This window comes from Felis catus, chromosome B4, assembly GCF_018350175.1.
Source record: "Felis catus isolate Fca126 chromosome B4, F.catus_Fca126_mat1.0, whole genome shotgun sequence".
Classification (NCBI taxonomy): Eukaryota; Metazoa; Chordata; class Mammalia; order Carnivora; family Felidae; genus Felis; species Felis catus.
The window spans coordinates 57824821-57844992 of record NC_058374.1 but is presented as its reverse complement, the minus strand read 5'-3'; the positions used below and the strand labels follow the sequence as shown (position 1 = coordinate 57844992).

The 20172-nt window shown below is 36.9% G+C and overlaps 1 protein-coding gene across 23 annotated transcripts in view; it reads left to right on the top strand.

Moving 5' to 3' along the window:
- The window catches only part of SOX5 (SRY-box transcription factor 5), a 1017940-nt gene that overhangs the window by 134738 nt on the left and 863030 nt on the right, over positions 1-20172 (top strand). For 22 of the 23 annotated variants that reach the window (XM_045062619.1, XM_045062611.1, XM_045062623.1 and 19 more), the window contains exon 2: positions 13816-13897. The gene's annotated coding sequence lies outside the window, so the exon portion shown is untranslated. Of the gene's footprint in view, positions 1-4661; positions 4756-13815; positions 13898-20172 lie in introns of those variants that run through there. The other variant, XM_045062618.1, reaches the window with a different exon arrangement.

Genomic DNA, 20172 nt, shown 5'->3' with positions numbered 1-20172 from the left:
AAAATCCTTTTTAGGTAGAGCCTCATCTGTGAGGATTTCTTTTCCTTAATATGATCAGGGAATAAAATGCCCCTACTTAGCTGTGTAGGAGGAAAGAGGAAGTGTAGGATCTAAAGTGTGTGTGTGTGTGTGTGTGTGTGTGTGTGTGTGTTTAAGAAACTTGGTTATGTATAACTTTGGACTGCCCTTGTTGACAAGAATGCCAGGACCAGTCTGAGTGACTCTGACAACTAACTGTTTCATCTTTTCAGAAGATGGTGTTCTGTTCATCTGAAATGAATCACCTGGACAGAACCTTTCTGATACATAGAGATCTTCCATTCCACTTGTTTACTTATCCTGTTTCTTACTGTTTGGAGTCTTCTAGAGGCTCTAGGAATAACCAGAGGCCCATGAGATTAGATGTATTATTGGATCACAGTTATTTGCAAATGATACACAAGTATACTGCCTCATTATTTTTTTAAAGAAATTAGGGCAGTATTTGAAAAGCAAGTCTAACCAGATTTAGTAATAAAGGAAAATACTATTTCACATATCCAGCCATTAGAGATAGGGCAGATTGTTGGCTTGACTTTGTCCAGTGCTTGCAGCATCTTATCTCTGCAATTCCCTTAGCTCTGCCGTCCTCTCTATGCCAGCTTTATTCTTTTTTTTTTTTTTTTCAGTACAGTTGACTCACAAAGTTACGTTAGTTTCAGATGTTCAACACAGGCATTCAATAAGTTTATACTATGCTCACCACAAGTGTACTTATGACCTGCCACTGTACCACACTATTACAGTATCACTGACTACATCCCCTATGCTGTACCTTTAATTCCTATGCCTTATTTCATAACTGGAAGCCTGTACCTCCCAATCCCCTTCACCCATTTTGCCCATCCCTCCACCCACCTCCCCTCTGGCCACCATCCGTTCTCTGTATTTTTAAGTGTGATGATTCTGCTTTTTATTTGTTCATTTATTCATTTGTTTTGTTTTTTAGATTCCACATATAAGTGAAATAAATCATATAGTGTTTTTCTCTGTCTGACTTATTTCACTTAGCATAATACCCTCTACGTCCATCCATACTGTCACAAATGGCAAGATCTCATTTTTTACAGATGAGTAATATTCTATCTCACACACACACACACACACACACACACACACACACACACACACATTCCACATCTTCTTTATCCACTTATCTATCCATGGACACTGAGGTTGCTTCCATATCTTGGCTATTGTAAATAATGCTGCAATAAACATAGGGGTGCACATACCTTTTGGAATTTTCATTTTCTTTGGGTAAATACCCAGTAATAGAATTCCTAGATTGTGGGGTGGGTGGCTCAGTCAATTAAGCGTCGGACTCTTGATTTTGGCTAATGTCATGATCTCATGGTTGTGAGGTCAAGCCCCATGTTAGGCTCTGTGCTGAACGTGGAGCCCACTTGGAATTTTCCCTCTCCCTCTCTCTCTCTCTCTCTCTCTCTGCCCCTCCACCACTTGCATGTGCTCTCTCTCTCTCTCTCTCTCTCTCTCTCTCTCTCTCTTTTTCAAATAAACATTGGAAAAAAAGAATTACTAGATTGCATGATATTTCTATCTTTAATTTTTTGAGGACCCTCTGCACTGTTTTTCCATAGTGGTTGCACCAGTTGACATTCCCACCAACAGTGCACAAGGGTTCCTTTTTCTTTACCTCCTTGCCAATACTTGTTATTTCTTGTCTTTTTGATTCTAGCTATTCTGACAGGTGTAAGGTGATATCTCATGGTATTAATTTGCATTAGGATATTCTATGCTTATGTATTGGAGAAATCAATATTGTTAAAATGTCCATATTACCCAAAGCAATCTAAAGATTCAATGCAATCTCTATCAAACTATGAATAGCGGTTTTCACAGAAGTAGAACAAATAATCCTAAAATTTCTATGGAACCACAGAAGACCTCAAATAACCAAAGCCAGCCTGAGAAAGAAGAACAAAGCTGGAGGTATCACAATCCTAAATTTCAAGATATATTGCAAAGCTGTAATAATCATAGCAGTATGCTCCTGGCACAAAAATAGACACCTAGATCAATGTAACAGAATAGAGAGCTCAGAAATCCACGCTTATATGGCCAGTTAATCTACAACAAAGGAGGCAAGAATATAATGGGGAAAAGTCAGTTTCTTCAAAAAGCAGTGAGGGAAAACTAGACTGCTCCATGCAAAAGAATGTAACTGGAACACTTTCTTACACCATACACAAAAATAAACTCAAAATAGATTACAGACCTAACTGTGAGACCTGAAACCATAAAACGTATAGAAGAGAACATAGGTAGTAATTTCTTTGACATTAGCCTTAGCAACATTTTCTAGATATGTCTCCTAAGGCAAGGGAAACAAAAGCAAAAATAAACTATTGAGACCTTAACAAAATAAAAGGCTTTTGAACAGCAAAGGAAACCATCAACAAATGAAAAGGCAACCTACTGAAGGAGATAGATTGCTGGTAAGGAACATCTACTAGCAATCACTGGTAAGGAGCATGGGATTACCATGGTTGCTTTAAATTTAACACCACAGGGGTTGGGCTCGATCTCTCAAATCACATAGCTCTTATATGCTGAGGAAGGGATATTGAGGAGAAAACCACACTATCTTTTGCATTATGCCTTAGAGTATTTGTGTATTTATTGTAATTGGTTTGGCTGTAGAATTTGAGTAAAATAATGACCAATTATGGTCGGAATAAGAAAAAAGGAGGGAAAAAGCCAATATGATATAATGTATCCAAAGATGTGTGATTTGATTATAAAAGTCTTTCAAGACATTCCTCTGATTTTTATTAATTTTTAAAATTTTGCTGACTGTGAATTATAGGAGCAACCTAATGTCATCCCTTTGTACTTCCAGATGATCTCAGTGAAAAACCACTTTCTGTGCAATATGATTAAACTTGCCCTTCACAGCTGTCCTCTGAATTGAGCTTTTTGTTCTAGTTTTTCTTCTTTGGCTTCTTCTCGAAAAACCTGTCTTATAGGTTAAAGAGTGTCCTCCTGGGCTTTAACACCACCACCCATATTATTGTAGATGCAAACCTGGAATGTTGTCTACTCTTCCCTCCAACTTTCCAGAGCTTTCCTGTTTCTCAAAACCCAGCTGAAATACTATGTCTATGAAGCCTTTCAGTAACCAGCCTAGACCCAAGAGTCTTCTCTCTTTTTTTCTCTGAAGACATAAGTATTATTTTGTCTTCAGTTCATTTGTTGGTCAAATTACCTGTTGCCTTTTGAGACTTCTCTTCTATGTTTTTGAACTATTATTAACATCTATTATTTTATTTATTTTTTTAATGTTTATTTATTTATGAGCGAGGGACAGAGTGCGAGTGGGGGAGGGGCACAGAGAAAAGGAGACACAGAATCCAAAGCAGACTCCAGGCTCTGAGCTGTCGGCACAGAGCCCGATGCAGGGTTCAACCCAATAACCTGATCATGACCTGAGCCGAAGTCAGATGCTTAACCGATTGAGCCACCCAGGCGCCCCAACATTTTCTATTATTGATTATGACTTTTTTGAAAATAGAAACCCTTGATACCTTAATGAGTCGCATGAAAATTGTTTTTCATGTTGTCATGTTGGAAAGGGAAGTTTAGATAATCTCTCATTCTGGACCTAAAAATAACTCACATTTATTAAGTTTGGCTATATGACAAGTGCTTTATGGGTATTATCTCAGTTTTTCCTCACATACAAATATAAAAACTCCATGTAGTAGTTTAGACAAAAACCTATCTCTAAATAGTTGAAGTAAGAAAGGGAATATAGTGGTGCCCTAATAGAAAATAACCTTTAAACTCATGGTATGTCGAAAGACATCCATCTCTCACTCTGGTTTTCTGTCACTTGGCTTTACTTTTCTCTTAGTTGATTTTTTTTGAGATTTGAAAGATTCTAAATAACCTCAATCATGGTGGTGGTGAGGGAGATCTAGCAATTGTTGTGGTGATGGGGATCCCCACATAGCTTCCCATAACTGGTCGAGGATTACTCAGGCCTGAACAGTCATCCCTAAAGTACAGCTAGAGGAGGTGTGGGTCAGACCCACTTGAACCATGAAGTGTGAGAATAGGGACAGCATGTTTTTTTTTCAATGAGATCCTGAGTAGACAATTACTCTGGTAAGTATTATTTCTAATTTGCAGATAAAACCTGGGTTTGGAGATTAAGTAATTTGCCTAAGAATACCCAGATAGGAAGACTGTGCCCAGCATAAACTCCAGAATTTATGCTAATTACTTTGCTATATTTCAGTATTTTTATTAAACTGTGTTTGAATAGCAGTTCTCAAAATAAAAATAGCATCTACTGAATAGACCTTATTTTATGTATCTTAAGTAGCAGTCCTCTTAAGATACTCAGTGCCCACCCTTCCTCATATAATCTCATCTTCTTTTCTTTTCTTTTCTTTTCTTTTCTTTTCTTTTCTTTTCTTTTCTTTTCTTTTCTTTTCTTTTCTTCTTCCAAATCAGGAACCATTATCTGGAATTATTGCATAATGGTTGAGTGGCTGGATTCGCTTTCCTATGGCTGTATTTCAGTTATCATGTTTTCTTACTCAGATCTTTGTACGGCAATACTTTGATAGCTCTTTGTGGTTGTAAAGGTGCTGCATATGACAAAGAAATTTCAGATGACGGCCATGGAAGATACTCACAGAATCTGTGGAAGATCATGGAAGATACTCACAGAATGGCTGGAAAGAAGTAGGTTGGCCACAGACCGCTCCCTCTGTTCTCTGTGGAGGTGACTGGATATAAGGTGGAGATTCATGAGTATGTTAGTCCAAGATCTGTCAACGGAAAAATGCTTGGGGAAGTAAACAAGGGCAGACTGAGCTGTGGATGTGGAAGCCCTGATGCTTAGAGCTCCTTAGATGATGAAAGTGTTTGGGTCCTGTTATCTCTGGCTCCTTCCGAAATCTAGGGCCTGCCCCGATCTTGCTCGGGCCTGCCGGCGGCGGTCTTGTTCTTCAGGTTCTTCCTGCCCTTTCAGTACTTAGGAGAGACCACCTACTGATTCACTGCAACTCCAAGCCTTCCTTTTCATCTCTTTGTGACCCAAGAATTTCAGATATCAAAAATGAGTTTTCTATAATTTTGGTACTGTATTTTAGGTGCTCTTTAATTTTTTATATTTTAACATACAGACATACGTTTTGTTGTAGCAACCCCTTTCCTGGCATTCTGGAATGTATTCCTTGTTTTACTTCTTTCTCTGCTAATGACTTTTTTAACTTTGAAGTACTTAGATCACAGCTTCTTTATTAATAAGTTTTAATGACTTTGTTTTCTCCATCTCATATAACAAAGTACATTACAGGTGTTGCTCAACAATGTATTTATTTAATTTGACTTGGTACTCAGAGATGGGGTGAACTGTCTGTGACATTAATATGAAGACCAGGGTTTTCATCTTATTAATAGAGGTGGCCTGAATACTGTTTTACTCTACACTTTCAGTTTGGGCTGAGAGCTATAGGATGAACAAAGTATACCAGCCTAATCCACAGATTGGTATGTAGTTCTTACCATCTTTGTCCCTTCTGTCTTCAATATATCACCTGAGAGGTTAATTTAGGATTACTTTTTGTTCATTGAATATATAATTTGGTGTATTATTAGTTTTTTTTGCTTCTAGTCAGAAATAATGGCTTTGTGTTGTAAAAAGCATGAAAATATTATGCTGTATCTTATCGAAACTAGGTCAGTTATTTTATAGTTTACATTTGGTCCATGATGGTACTATGGCTGGAAAGGAAACAAGTCTTCTTTTATAGAAACATGGCCAATTAACAGTGAAAAATGCATTTTTAGATAGCCCTCCTAATAATAGTTCATGGTCCATATTGAAGGTATTTGATCTGTTCATTTACTGATTTTTCATTGGTAAAGTATAACTTCATCTTCAGGCCATGGACATCAGCATAGGAGTACATCTAGTTTAATTTTTAATGTTAAAAACCACAAAGGCTTTTCTAAATTAGCAGGGGCATTTACACAGTAAACTAGTGAAAAATGTTATGAGCTTTCGTCAGCTGTTTGGGTTTTAGCGGCCACTTTGGGGCTTTTACACTTCTTTCTCTTTCCCACCCAATCTCCAGGAGGCAAACAAAGAAATATAATTTGCATCAGCTATAGAAATGCCTCTGAGATCACTGCTCTAAGTGTGCTGGGGATTTGGAGTAGAAATCCTGAAAAAGAGAAAAAGGCAAGGGTAAAAGCTCTGTTGACAAGGGAGTTTCATAGGCATGCAGTGAGAGCACAACACTGGACGTGTGAATACAAATTTTGCAAGCTTTCTCTTCTCTTGTGAAAAAAGTCTAGGAGTGTGGTGGTTCCGTCTGGTTAAAGAATTGGAGACAGTGACAGCTGGATAGCTTAGTTTTTCTTTCCAATGCAGATACTTCCCTGTTGGTGTGTTTAACACCTTTACTCCTTCTTGTCCTGCTACTCCTCTCATGTGGCACCACTGGGTGAGAAGAAGGTAGGTGGCTCCCTCTGTACACGATGCTGAGCAGTGCTCCATCATTTGGCCAGTCCATGGGGCTGGAAGGGAAGGGCTTTTGAATTTTCACTCTGATGCAGAGCATTAGCACATTCACCCTCTGCTGGCATCAGGTCAAGGAACCCAAGTTAGCTTGTGAACCAGTTTTTCTCTGGAGTGAATATAATACATGTATTTGGCTAGGAGGTCGTCTGTTAAAGGTTGATTTTATTTTTTCAGTAGGATCAGGTATTTGTTCAAATTTAGAAAGCATCTAAGTAAAGGCAATGTAGACATTTAATCAAAGCAAAATCTATTCTAAAAAAATAGGAAGATCTCATTACAGATTCACAGTCTGTGTATTTGTGTGCTCAGGGATAATAATAATACTGGGATACATTTCAGAGAAAAGAGATGAGTAAAAATAAGAAAAAAAATTAATGGATTTGAGCCCAAGTAAATGAAACTCTATTATTTAATTATAGTATCTGACTGTGAATATAAATGGGAGATGTAGAGCGAGTACTTTTTCTGCAGTTTGGATCATAGAAAATTTCATGGCTAAAAGGAGAAGTCTGATACTCTGAGCTACATGCCAGAGGTTTGATCCTTCATAAAATGAATCAGGGAGTATAAAATATATTTTAGGATTGAGGACAGTTCCTTTTGCACATAATTAAGTGTTTTTACGACTAAAGTGAGTAAAAACTGCATAATGTGGAAAATACGGCAGTGTCCTTGAAATTTGCCACTTTGTAGAACTGAATAGATAGAATAAGACTTACTGATACACGATGGAAAAGGACCTACTAACTCTTACACTTTCATGTTTGGAACCTCTTGTGGGGAGTGTCTGCAGTAATATCAGTGGTTGGGCCATTTATTTGTTACCAATTGCTATTTTTGGCATGCACCTAAGTTTAAACCCCAGTGTCCTGGTTAAATTCCAGTGTAGATGAGTGATGATATTCCATCTGCCATGTTCTCATTTTGCATTTCTTAAGGAAATGAGGCATAACTGCATTCCCAAGCAGACTTTTGATATATACTTTAGGTAAAAAATCTAATATTTTTATTCTTCATTTTGTAGTTCCATATCATTAGACCTTAGTTCTAGGTTCGACATTATCACTGACATACATGTGACCTTGTGTAACTTAACTTCATCTCTCTGAAATGTGTTTTGTATAAAATAAATACTAGTCTAGGTAATTGTTAAGCCTACTCACAAGTTTAATAGACTATGAATTGTTGATGGTTTACATCCTCGATAAATACAATGAGAGAAAATTTTGTCCAGACTTCAAAATTTTTCAAGTTTCTATTCATTTTAATGCATTAGAAAACACATTCTCTTAGAGACTATCTTTAAAAGTTGTCCATCCAAAAGATTATATACATCAAATGCCAGAAATCTTGATGTTTCAAATTAGAGTCAGGTTCTCCACTCCTCACCCCAGCTAATCTCAATTCATTTCTCAGTTATCTTTTTAGTGGAGGTATGAATATATGTGCAATTTAGGTGGAGGGAAACAGGAGAGCTTGGGGAGAAAACAAACAGTATCTCATATAGCTACATTTATTCTGATGTTTATATTTTTGATTTGTCAATCTCACATATTTGTAGAAAATTTTAGTAGGGCATGATTCATGACATACTTCATTCAAAGTGGTAAAATGATGACACTATCAGACTATGATAAATTATGTATATATTGTCATACCTAAAGCAATAACTAAGAAAGCTATGCAAAGAGACTTTCAAAAATGTTGCATATAAATCAAAATTGAATTATAAAAAATATTGAGAGCAGAAAAAAAGAGAAATGAAAAATAGGGAAAAGCAGAAAACAAAAAATGAAATTTCAGACTTCAGCCCTAGCATATTGATAATTATATTAAACATAAATGGTCTAAATATAGCAATTAAAAGATTCTCAGTGTGTATTAAAAATCAGACCTAACTATATGCTGTTTATAAGAAATTCTCTTCAAATATAATGATATAGGCATGTTGAAAGTAAAAGGACAGATAAAGATGTATAATGAAAATATTAATTAAAAAGGCAGGAGTTGTTATATTAATATCTGATACAGTAGACTTCAGAGAAAAGAAAAATTTACCAGTAGAAGAGAAGGCTATTACATAATGATAAAAGAATTGGTCCATCAAAAAGACATGGCAATCCTAAATATGCATGCACTAAATTATTGAACTGTAAAATACATGAAGTAAAAGTTGACAGATTTGAAAAGAGAAATAAACTCACATATAGTTGAATATTTCAATACCACTACCTCATCAACTGATAGAAAACTAGACAAAATCAACAAGGATATAGAAATCTCAACATCAGACTCTAATTGCTATTCACAAAACTGCACCAATCAGCAGCAAAATACATATTCTTTTCATGTGACTATGGAATAAATACCAATAATGACCATATCCTGGATCAGAAACAAATCTCAACAAATTTAAGAAGAATTAAAGTCACATGGAATGTATTCTTTGACCACCATGGAATCATATTAGAAGTTAATAACAGAGGAGCGCCTGGGTGGCACAGTTGGTTGAGTGACCAAATCTTGATTTAGGCTTGGGTCATGGTCCCAGCATCATGGGATCAAGTACCATGTCGGGCTTTGCACTGAGCATGGAGCCCCATTAAGATTCTTTCTCCCTCTCCCCCTCCCTTTGCCTCTCTCCCCAACTCCTGCTTTCTCTTTCTCTAAACTAAAAAAAAAAAGGGGGGGGGGAGGAGTGAATAACAGAAAGATAACACAAAAGTCTCTGAACACTTGGAAATTCAGCAACATTCCGAATTATAAATAATAATCCACGAATCACAAAGGCAGTCTCAGAGGACATAAATAATACATTGAACTGAATGAAAATAAAAATCCAACATCAAAATTTGTGGGTCAGAGATAAAGAAGTGCTGAGAGGGATCTTTACAGCCCTAAATTCATACATTACTCATTTGAGATTTTTCCTTTTTTCTAATCTAACCTCCCATTTCAAGAATCTAGAAAAGGAAGAGCTGTATACACCCAAAGAAAGCAGAAGAGAAATAATAAGAACAAATGCCAAGAAAATTGAAAGCAGAACAATGAATGAAAAAATATGATTATTTGGAAATTTTGATGATATTGATAAATCCCTGCAAGACTGACAAAAAATAAAGAGAAAATACACAAATTACCAATATCAGGAATGAAAAAGTGTATGATTGCAGACCCTGCATACATCAAAATGATAATATGAGGATAGCACAAACAACTCTATACATACATATTTGACAACTTAGATGAAATGGACCAATTCCTTAGAAAACACAAACTACCACAACTCACTTAATATTAAATAGATAATTCGAGTATCCCCATAATTAATAAAGACATTGCACAGACAATTTAAAAACTTTCAAAAAGGCATATTTGGTCCCAGATGTGTTCACTAGAAAGTTCTAACAGACACTTAGAGTAGAGAAGTAACACCAATTTTTTTTTTAATTTTTTTTTTCAACGTTTATTTTTGGGACAGAGAGAGACAGAGCATGAACGGGGGAGGGGCAGAGAGAGAGGGAGACACAGAATCGGAAACAGGCTCCAGGCTCTGAGCCATCAGCCCAGAGCCCGACGTGGGGCTCGAACTCACGGACCGCGAGATCGTGACCTGGCTGAAGTCGGACGCTTAACTGACTGCGCCACCCAGGCGCCCCGAAGTAACACCAATTTTACAGTGTCTTCCAGAAAACATTTATTTTATGGTAGTATTATCTAGATACCCAAGAAGTATAGTAAAAACAAACACACACACACACACACAAATATCCCTTAAGAACACAGACACAAAAATCCTTAACAAAACATTAGCAAATAGAATTCAGCAATATATAAAATGGCATATATTTCATGATCACTGGGGTTTTATTTCAGGGATGCGAGGCTGGTTAGTACTGATTCACCATATAACAAGCTAAAGAAGAAATGTCGTATGATTCTATCAATTCATACAGAAAAAAAGCATTTGACAAAATTTATCACCCATTCATGATAAAAACTCTCAGATAAATAGGAACAGGGAACTTCTTCAATTTGATATAGATCATTTATAAAAAGATGCAAAACAATCTACAACTAACTTTGCCTTTCATGATGAAAGACTGAATTCTTTCCCCTTAGATCAGGAGCTAGGTCAAGAATGTCTTACTCACCACTCTGAATATAGTACTAGAATTTCTAGCCAGTTGAAAAAAAAATTAAAAAAAAATTAAAAAAATTAAAAGCATAGATATCAGAAAGAAAGAAATAAAACTTTTCCTATTTTCAGGTGATATTTTTGTTTATGTAGAAAATCCCAAGGAACTTAAAAAACACACTTGTCAATCTAATAAGTGAATTCACCAAAGTAGTGGGATATAATATAAACATACAAAAATCAATTATTTTCTTTTATAATAGCAATGAACCTGAACACCAAAATTAAAAATACAATATCATTTACGATTACTCAAAAAAATTACTTAGGTGTAAATCTAACAAAACATGTATAAGACTTATCTGCTGAAATCTAGGAATACCTAAAAATAGATATACCATGTTCATGGATTGGAAGACTCACCATTACAAAGATGACAGTTCCCCCAAACTGACATAGAGTTTAACATAATCCCTATCAAATTTTTAGAAAGATTTTTTTGTACATGTAGACAAAATTATCTTAAAAATTATATGAAAAGGCAAAGGAATCAGAGTATAATGAATTTGAATTAGAAAAATAAAGTGACAAGGATTAACTCACCAAATATCTAGATTTATTATATAGCTATAGTAATCAAGGCTGTATGATCTTGGTAGTGAGAATAGACACATATATCAGTGGAACAGCACAGTGAATCCAGAAATTGACCAACACAAACATACTTAGTTGATTTTTGACAAAGGTACAAAACCAGTTCAATACAGCCTTTTCAACAAATGATATTAGACCAATTGGACATTCACAGGCCAAAAAAATGAACCTTGACCTAAGTCTGACAGCTTATACAAAAATTAACTCAATATGTATCATTAACTGAAACGTAAAATTTGAAATTATAAAATTTTTAAAAGAAAAAAAAGAGTCTTTAGGATCTAGAGTTAGGTGATGTATTTTTGAACTTTCTGCCAGAAGCACAATCCATAAAAGGAAAAATGATAAATTGGATTCTGTTTAAATTAAGAATTTTTGCTCTGTGAAAGACCTTCTATGAGGATGAAAAGACAAGCTACAGACTGGGAGAAAATATTTGCAAACTATGTATCTGACAAAGGACTAATATTAGGAATATAATCTTTCAATCTACAGTAAAAAAAATCCAAATAGAAAATGAACAAAAGACATGAAGAAACATTTCATAGGAAAGTATATATAACAGATAGCAAATAAGCCCATGAAAGATGTTCGGCATCACTGATCATTAGAGAAAAGCAGAATGGCTAAAATAAAAAATAATGACAACATGAAATGGTGGCAAGGATGCACAGAAACTGGCTCATTCATGCACTGCTGATGGGGATGTAAAATGGTACAAGCATTCTGCAAAATAGTTTGGCAGATTTTTAAAGAAAACTAAACAGACAACTCCAGTACAACCCAGCAATTGCTCTCCTGGGCATTTATCCCAGAGAAAGGAAAACTTTTGTTCACACAAAAACATGTATGCATATGCTTGTAGCAGCTTTACTCATAATAACTTCAAACTGGAAACAACGCAGTGTCCTTCAATGAGTGAATGGTTAAATGATCCGTTTGATAGAGCACTACTCAGCAATAAAATTGAGAGAACTATTGATGCTCCAACTTGGATAAATCTCCAGAGAATTCTGTTGACTGTATGATTTCATTTTTATAATATTTTTGTAGTGACAAAATTATGGAAATTGTAAGTTGATTAGTGATTTTCACTGTTTATAGAGGAGGTGGGATGGGAGGGAAAATGGTTATGGCTATAAAAAGGAAATTGGAGGGATTTTTTGTCTTTTTTTGAGAGAGTGTATGAGGGAGGGAAAGATGGAGGAAGAGAGAGAGAGAGAGAATGAAAGAATGAGAGAGAGAGAGAGAGAGAGAGAGAGAGAGAGAGAGAATATGAGAATGCTAAGCAGGCTCCTTGCTCAGCACAGAGCCTGATGTGGGGTTTGATCCTACAACATGACCTTACCTGAAATCAAGAGTCAGACGCTCAACCAACTGAGCCACCTAGGTGCCCCAGGGATTTTTAAGATGATGGAAATGTCTGTCTTGACTCTATCAATGTTAGTATCTTGGATCTGATATTGTACTATAGTTTTGCAAGATGTTACCACTGAGGGAAATGAAGCAAAGAGTATAGGAATCTCCGTTTCTTACAGCATTAATGATCTCAAACTAAATTGTTTTACTCATACAGCTTAAGGCGTGGTTTGGTCAGTTGAGTACCTGACTCTTGATTTCTGCTCAGGTTATGATCCCACGGTCGTGGGATTGAGCCCCACGGTTGGACTTTGCCCTGAGTGTGGAGCCTACTTAGGATTCTTTCTCTCCCTCCCTCTGCCCCTCTCCCCTACTCTGGAGTGCTCTTTCTCTCTCAAAACTAAAAAAAAAAAAAAAAAAAATTAAGAAAAGGATAGCTCTCTACCAGCTCCTAGATCAAAATCCAAAGCCTTTCCTTTGTCCTTTCCAAACTCACTCATGTTCTGCTTCTCTCTCTCTTACCTAATCATGCTGCAGCTGCAGTGGCCTTTTTCTATCCCTGGACATGCTTAGCATGCTGTCACCACAGGGCCTTTGTACTTGCTATTCCATCTTCTGGGAAAGCGCCTCCTTCTGATTTACTTACTTTATCCTGGTCTCTGTGTAATACTCTCTCTAAAGTAGCACTCCTGTCACAATCTATTCCCTTATTTGGATTTCTTCTTCTCAGTAAAAACATATTTGGTACATTAAAAAATTTCACATATGTAGGATGGGAACCTTAAATTCCTTTGTATTCCTTCACTTTTCTGTGTTACGGAATTTGGAGCATTTGGTTTAAAAAACAAACTGAAGAAGCTGATTTCTAGTTTCTTAACTTTTTTTTTTCCTTCTGCTGATGTCTAGGTTGAATTTATGGGTTCTATAGTAGTAAATGTTTTGTATTCTGTCTTGCTCAGCTTATCACAATCTACTGGTATTTCCCCAACAGCTAAGATGTGAGAGTTGGCCTCCTTACACAGTGAATCTTCCTCTAAATGACTTAACTCTAATTCTTTTCTAGGCTTTTTAACCAGTCTGTGGTGTAAAGACACACTTCCAGAGGATCCTTAGAAGTCTTGGACAAGCTTACCCTTATGTGGCAGGTATGTCTCTCTCTACCCAATAAGCGTGTAGGATGTGTAACGTTTTAAAAAAAATTTTTTTTTAAATGTTTTTTTAACTTTTTGAGAGAAAAGGCAGAGCACAAGCGTGGGAAGGGCAGAGAGAGAGGGAGACATGGGAACCAAAGAAGGCTCCAGGCTTTGAGCTGTCAGCACAGAGCTCAATGCAGGGCTGAAACTCATAAACCATGAGATCATGACTTGAGCATGAAGACATGTGAATTTCTTTATTCTTCTGTGGCTAACTCTAAATTGTACTTTTTGAAGTTTATTTATTTTGAGAGAGAGAGACAGAGCGAGAGACAGAGACAGAGAAAACATGAATGGGGGAGGAGCAGAGAAAGAGGGAACGAGAGAATCCCAAGCAGGCTTCACACTGACAGCAGAGAGCCCAGAGCCTGACTCAGGGCTTGAACTCACGAACCATGAGATCATGTCCTGAGCATAAATAAAGAATCGGATGCTTTAAGAGACTGTTAAAAACTGAGAACAAACTGAGGGTTGATGGGGGGTGGGAGGAGGGGAGGGTGGAGGGTGGGTATTGAGGAGGGCACCTTTTGGGATGAGCACTGGGTGTTGTATGGAAACCAGTTTGACAATAAATTTCATATACTGAAAAAAAAAAGAATTGGATGCTTAGCCCACTGAGCCACCCAGGTGCCCCCTACATATGTTTTGATCTTCCATTTAACCATGTGGAAGCAATCTGAGGTTGCATCTGAGTTCTAGGTAAGGCTATGAGATACCAAGGGGTATCTTTTGAGGGGTGTCATACCTGTTCCTGGGCTGCCATCTCTTCATTAGCCACAGATTTCCTCCTATCCCTCATCAGTACTTATAGCCAACTGCTGAGGCATACCTTGATCTTCCTTTGAGAATCTTCTCTCTTTCTCTAAGCTTCTTTCAGGTACCTCCTGGGCATATCCTACTGAACCATAAGACCCTTTCTGGGTGGGATGAAACTCTTTGCTCCTGGCATGCCACTCTGAATTCAGCACAGGATACTTGCAGTATTGTTCTTATTTCATACTATTGCACGAAGTCCTTTGCAAGGCCAGTTGGGCCCATCTGCCGGGACATATCACTTGGCCATTTCTAAGGTCCAGACTGTATCCAAGAAAGAAGATCCTTCCCCCCAAACCGTTATCTTCCACCAACATCTTTAGGATTTCTCTCTGCAACAGTATTTTGAACAAGCACAACTTAGGAAATCAATAAAAAATAATTTACTTCTTTTACTTGTTTCTTTAAAATGAATTGGGAAAGGGTGGTGGGTATTCCCTTGCCTTTAAGAAAAAAAAATCAGTCTCAGGCAGGCTCCATCCCTAACAGGACTACTCTTAGATTAAAAAAAGAAGAAGAAATTCTTTTTGGCACTTTAGATTCCAAACATAGTCTTCATTTTGAAATTAGAAGGTTTAATCTCAGACCATAACCATAGCTTGAAAGTTAGTTTAATATCAATCATCTCCTCTCTCTTATCTGGAGCCATTTATGGGTTGGGCCAAAAGTTGTATGGGGAGAATTGTGTTTTTTTTTTTTTTTTTCTTTGTCTCTTTTTATCTGTCACTTCCTCTCCCACTGGCTAGCTACTGCTAAACCCCTGGTTGGAGTATGGGAAAGAAGAGGAAATAAATAGCTTAGGAATGTTTTGTACTTGAAATGGTGCTATGTTAAGCTGGCTCCATGCTTTATGGTCCTGGTGATGTTTAAAACTGACACCCACTTGGCCACTTTCGGGGCACTTTGGTGGCTCCCCTGCTGGACCCATCTGGCTTCAACTCCCTTGACTTGGGCAGGGCTTCTCCTCTAGCTATTTCCAGGGGAGCCTCTGGTTTTCAGACAGTCTGTTTTACATGAACTCTCATTTGGTATATCAGTGATACTTCCAGATGGTCATCTTGGGCTGCAGGCTGGTTCTCTCATATGTGGCCCACACCTCCTTGATGAAAGCATGGATCTTATGAACCTCTGTGGATAGGAGGGGTGCAGGTGCTTCTCAGATTCCAGAGCTTCTCCTAGCCTGACTCTATTGTCCTCTGGATTTTCAAGGGGAGAATCTGTCAGCAGTCCACTGGGTTTCCCAAACTCCAGGGTATGCATCAGGCTGTCTAACTTGTTCCTTTGAAGCCTCTCTAAATGATTGAGAGACAAAAAGAAGCACCTTCCATCCCTCTTACTTGGGGGGAGGTGGGACTTACCATAGAGTAGCAGCTCCATCCAAGAAGCTCTTCATAAAGCTTCTCCTAATCTATGTTCTTTTGATCCTTTACATTATCTTGTTGGCTTTAGAGCCAGCCAACCAGTCTCATGATTTTCTTTTAAAATCTTGATTTTTGATCTGGCCTTTACTTTGGAATTTTATATCTATTTAATGGAGGTAACTCAATTGAATCTCCTGAACCAAAGGCCTGTCATTCTGACCTCAGTAGGATGAGTTGAGGTGGTGGGAGGAGGGTAAAGGTGCAATTACCCACCCCTAAATTGACCTGGATCCACTAATGTCTATGTATATATTGACCACCTTATTATTATTATTATTATTATTATTATTATTATTTTTTTTTACCAAAAGGAATCTAAATCTGCTCTAAGCTTTATTAATACATAGGAGAGTCTCTTCTAGGTCTCTTTTCTATGCATGGGAATCATTCCAATTTCCCAGGGTATCTTAGGCTTTTGAAACTCAAAAACCAATAATGGACACTCTCTCCTACCCCATGCTCCCCTGCTCTGACAATAATTTTCCAATTCTATGAGTGCAGAGTATGGCAACTTGACTGCCTGAATGGGGAGAGAAACAAGATTCAAGGATATGAAATAAAATACTTCAAATATTGTATCTCAAATGATAAAAAACATATATCCTACCCTCTTTTGTATACCTCTAATGTGGTTTTTAATCTTTATAATGGCACTAAATCCTTTACATTAAGGATTTGACATTTGAGGAAACCAGGTATATTAGTCGGCTGGAGCTTCCATAACAAAGTGCCACAGAGGGGTGGCTTAAACCACGATTTTCTGTTGTTGTTATTGTGTCGCAATTCTGGAGGCTCAAAGTCCAAAATCAAGGTGTTGGCAGTGTTGGTTCTTTATGAGGGCTGTGAGGGAAGGATCTATTCCCTCTCCTTGTCTTATAGATGGCATCTTCTCCCTGTCTCTTCGCATCATCTTTCCTCTAGAAGTGTCTTTCTCTGTCCAAATTTGCTTCTTTTTTTTTTTCTTTTTAATAAGGACACCGGCCATATTGGGTTAGGGCCCACACTTATGACCCCATCTTAACTTAGCTAATTATAGCAATGACCTTATTTTCAAATGTCACCTTCTGATGCACTGGGAGTTAGGACTTCAACGTATAAATTTGAGGAGGGTGTGTGTGGGGCACAACTGAACCCATAGCACCAGGGTTCAAAGAGGCCCAATGACCTCCGTATCACACAGACCTTGAAATGCTTTTGCAGGGATTCCATAGCTGTGTAACTCTAAAGCTGGTGTTCTTCCTGCTGTACTACATTTGATCTCAGATGGATCTTGCATGCAGGCTTGTGTAATGAGAATACAGTCTTTTCTTTAAACAACCAAACCTGCCTGGTTGAGGCATGGATCTATCTAGGAATAAAAGCTTATATTTATCTATAAGGTGTATCATCACATGAACTCAGAATAACATGCCTTAAACAAAGAAGAAACAGGAACATGTTTGTGGAGAGGTCCAATATGAAACCATTGCACCATAAGCTGGAAAATGAACTTATACCTGAACTAAGTGTTTAGGTGATAGGGGATAAAAATGGCTCTGAAGCTACTAAAAGGGTATCAGCTCTTATTTGGGGATATTATTCCTATGGCCTGTGGTTTGCAGTTTGGTGCTTTTAACCTGTATTCATATCTAAATATGCTGTGTGTATGTGGGCTGCTTCACGTAGAGCATATTTAAACAATATGTAATAAAACAACATATTTAAATCATACACAAGAAAAAGGGTAAAATGTTTGCTATAAAGTCTCTGCAGGCAGTTACTGGATAATGATAATGATAGCTTTACTAAAAAAGGATAAAATATATTCAGCTTCAATGAGGATTATATTTAGGGGAATTATCAGATTATTTTGGATATTTTCCTTTTAAAAACAATTCTTTAGTGCATCCTAGGTGGGAGATAGGAATTATAATGGTGATTCGGAAACGTGGCTTCATGCATCTGAACATAATTTGAGTCTTGTAGTATTCGTCACTGTTTTATTCCAGATGGCAAAAAATTATTATTCCTTCCAGTCAGCGCTTGAAATATATACCTACAGAAATAAGTCCATTATAAGATTTTTCTTGCCAAAACTCTAATAGATGCTCACTTACTGAGAAATATGTGCACTGAGAAATATTTAAGAAAATACACTTTAATGAAGCTGCACTAATGATATTTATTTAGCTAATTGTGTACAGGGATCTAAATATGATTTCAAGTAAAGTAGACTGTTGGCCATAGAAATAAGCCTGGCACAGGTGTGCAGAGTTTTAAGAGAATTAGATAGCAGATATAATGAAACTTAGAGTAAGTCTCAAAGAAATATTTTATTATAAATTAGATTTCCTAGTATAAAACAAATAGAGCCACATAACAAAAGTATTTTAAAACAAGGGTAAAAAAACTGCTAAAATATCCATAAGCAGAAGCAACAAAAATAACCTTTTGGCATACTTGCTTCTCCTCTTTTTTCATTCATTTGTTCAATTGAGGATTACTGAGTACTTAATGCAGGCACCTGGGGAACGATGGCAAGGACAAGGTCTCAGCCCTGAATGAGCTTTTAATGTATCAGGGGAAACACACAGTGAATGAGCCCTGATCACAGGTGGTAAGTGCAGTACTAGAGGAGAGTTAGCCAACAAGCTTGCTATCAACTCTGTCGTCAGGTCTGGGAAACCTTTAACAGGTAAGCTGGGATAGAAAACCAGGAGTAGAAATCTGTTAGCTGGAAAAGAGAAGAAAATATATTTTTGTTAGAGGAAAGAGCATCTGCTAAGGTATGGGAGGATTGAAATAACATTACGAGGAACTGTAAATAATGCAGCATGTCTGGAACAACAGAGAATGAGGTTGGAGAAGTAGGTGGAGGTGATCTCATGGAGGGATTTGTGCCAGGTATACTGTTGGCAAGAAAGTTTTTCAGGTAGTGAAGGAATGTGTTTAGAATTTCATTTTAGAAAAATTAATCTTCAGCAATGAGATTGGATAGATGGCTTAGAAATTACTAACCTTAGGAACTGAGGGTTTGGTAAGGAGCCAGATATAGCAAGAAGCTGAAATAAAGCTTAAATTAAAAACTCTTGGCTTGCATGGGACTCTAGTATGGGTAGGAACTCTAAAATATGTTCTCATGGTCATATGTTTTTGTGAAATTTGTAACAAGTGTGTTTTTAACTTCATTTAGTTGTATTTTCTTTCTATATTACTACCCTGTGTTATGCTTCTCTTAAAATTCTTTTACTGTTGGATGGCATCGGTGATGCAGATTTTGTATTTACAATTTTTACTGTCTTTTCTGTCATTTTCAAATTGTATAAGCTTAGGCCTCACTTGGTCGATCCAGCCCCAAGATGAGAAATGAGTGACAGGTTCTTAAACCAAGGCAGAGATGAAGAAGCAAAGGATGTGGAAGACTAAGGGGGAGGAACTATCGACTGTTGGTATGAAGGAAAGATAGTGCCAAGTTTTCTTCTAATACTTGGTGAATGGTAGGGGCAGGTTACAATCATAAGTAACTGGGTATTGAAAATCTTTATGTGTGTGTATGTTTCATATTTTTGGATTTACAAAAAAGGGTATTTACCTGTGTCAAAGTATTTTCAATGGATTTTGTTATCTGTTACCAAATTGCTTTTCAGATAGATTGTGCCATTTAACACTGCTTCAGTTAATGTGGAAATGGGTTTTCTTGTTTACGCCCCCACTAGCACTGGGTATTATAATTTTAATTTTTTCAAACTAAATTATTTGGTAAAATTAGTACCTACTTTCAATTTTATTCTGAGGTGAGATAAATGCCATCCATTATTGTTAGCTCTGCATAGGAATCTATTTTCAGGGGGTAGTTATTGTAGCCTTTTCCTGGTAGTGATTTAGGAAGCATTAGGAGGTAGTTATAAATCTTTTATGTGAGTCTTTACGTTATACACTCTAAATGCATACATATATACACACATACATATATTATAAAAGTTAGAAATAAGTGGGGTAGAACAGTTTTATAGA